The sequence below is a fragment of the Rhinopithecus bieti genome, unplaced genomic scaffold (assembly GCF_001698545.2).
Source record: "Rhinopithecus bieti isolate Rb0 unplaced genomic scaffold, ASM169854v2 scaffold_5130, whole genome shotgun sequence".
Classification (NCBI taxonomy): Eukaryota; Metazoa; Chordata; class Mammalia; order Primates; family Cercopithecidae; genus Rhinopithecus; species Rhinopithecus bieti.
The window spans coordinates 1338819-1341168 of NW_016804792.1; positions in this window are offsets into that span (position 1 = coordinate 1338819).

Sequence of the window (2350 nt, forward strand, 5' to 3'; positions counted from 1 at the left end):
AAAAAAAAAAAAAAAAAAAAAAAAAAAAAAGACAAAAAAGACACAGCACTTATATTGAACCAGAAGTCAGAATGCTTTGGACTATGTGTTCGCACGTGAAATTCACTATTACAGTCTGGATGGACCAGAACATCCAGTGAATGTGGCAGTCACAGCAACAGGCTCTCTGTCTCTGGGATGAAGACCATTCTTTGCTAGACAATGAATATATCTAACATACCTCTCTCTGCCTTTGCAAAGAGAGAGGGAGCCTCTTTGAATGCTAAAATATTCAGAATATTGAGGAATTTTGATTTCCCAGAATATTGGGCATGTACAGTCACTATAACAAAAAAGGGACCTTTTTCATAACAGTCTTAGACACTGATGTGATAATAATAACAATAATGACAGCATCTGACATGTATGGATTGCTTACAATGTGTCAGACACTGTACATAGTCTCATTTACTCTTCACAACACCTCCAAGAGGTGGAGAGTTCATTGTCCCCATTTTACAGATAAAAGAAAGCTAAAGCTTAGTGAAGTTGGGTAATTTGCCCAAAGTCATGCAGCTGATTAACCAAAATGTGACTGAAATAACCGTCTTGATCCAAAGCTCATGTTTCTTCATGATTTTGCCTTCCAACCTAAAAATTAGAACCATCAATCCCTTCAAGAAACTTTAAAGCTGGTTTTTGCATAGTAAAGAAAAGAATGCCATTATAAACATAAATGGTGAAAGGAACAATATAAAGTAGTAGTAAAGGAACACCAAATAGCCCAGCTAAAAAAGTGCCTCAAGAGTTAGAGGAAAAGCAATGTCAATCTGAGCTAGAATCATTAGAGTGGGCTTCATAAAGGAGGTGACATCTCAGTTGGATGAGCTTGGAAAGATAGCAGGGATAATGATGATTTTTCCCAAAGGGAGAATCCAAAAGGCCATCCAAACTGGGCATTCAAAAGGGAGAAACAGCATAAACAGAGCCATAGCAAGAGAAGTTCAAAGAGGTTAAACTGGGAACTAGGGCAGTGTTTTCTAAACTGTTCAACCAAGTAACCATGATTAGGTGCAGAAAAGGGTTTAACATTGATCATGCTTGGGAAGTGTTGAGTTAATCACATTTTTGCAGGACTTCTTGGAGCCTTTAGTGAGGCTAAGTACATTAAATGCCTCATGAAGAGTGAAGATATTATACTTAGGATTTGTTTTCGTGATGTATTTGACTAATAGACTCCCCTGCCTCTTTTTTTTTTTTTTTTTTTTTTTTTTAGGTGAGTTTTTTTTTTTTGAGATGGAGTCTTGTTCTGTCGCCCAGGCTGGAGTGCAGTGGCATGATCGTGGCTCACTGTAACCTCCACCTCCCAGGTTCGAGTGATTCTTGTGCTTCAGTCTCCAGAGTAGTTGGGACTACAGGCACACACCACCATATCCACCTAATTTTTTATATATTTTTTAGTAGAGACAAGGTTTCACCATGTTGGCCAAGCTGGTCTCAAACCCCTGACCTCATGTGATCCACCTGCCTTGGCCTCCCAAAGTGCTGGGATTACAGGTGTGAGCTATCAAACTCAGCCAATTTTTTTTTAATGGGGAAACTGTAAACATCTCATTAAACTGGCAATCCATTGAATGAGTTTAAGAAGTGATGTTTTGCAAATTTTATGGCCAATAACATATAGAAGACCAACAGGAACCATTCCATGGATGACCTGAGTTGCTCCGGTAAGGTGGTCTGGCACTGTGGCCCTAGGGCCCTGGTGGAAGTTCTGGATAGGGCCATGCCATGAGCAATTGTTTGAGAAAATTTGTCTGGCAGGAAAGACAAGCATCAGACCCTGGCCAACTAATGAAACTACTGTGCGATCCAGTGGAAGGTGGTGAGGGTCCAAACTAAACTGAAAAACGTGGTCTCTTCATCCTTTTCCATTTCTGCAGTTCATCAACACAACAGCTTTCACGCCCTAGTCAATTTTCTGAGGTCATTAGAAAACTGCATCTACATGGTCAGCAGGGAGAAACTGGGCATCCAAAAAAATCCCATGAAGATGCAGGAGGAAAACAAACAAACAAACAAACAAACAAAAAACCTAGAAACTAGTCTGCCTGATCATATAATTTCCTTACTTAAAAGTTTTCAATGTGCTAGGCCAAGGCAGGCAGATCACTTGAGGTCAGGAGTTCGAAATCAGCCTGGCCAATGTAGTAAACCCTCCCTTTACTAAAAAAAAAAAATACAAAAATTAGCAGGGCATGCTGGCATGAGCCTATAGTCCCAGCTACTTGGGAGACTGCAGCAGGAGAATCACTTGAACCCAGGAGGTGGAGGTTGCAGTGAGCTGAGATCGCACCACTGCAGTCCAGCCTGA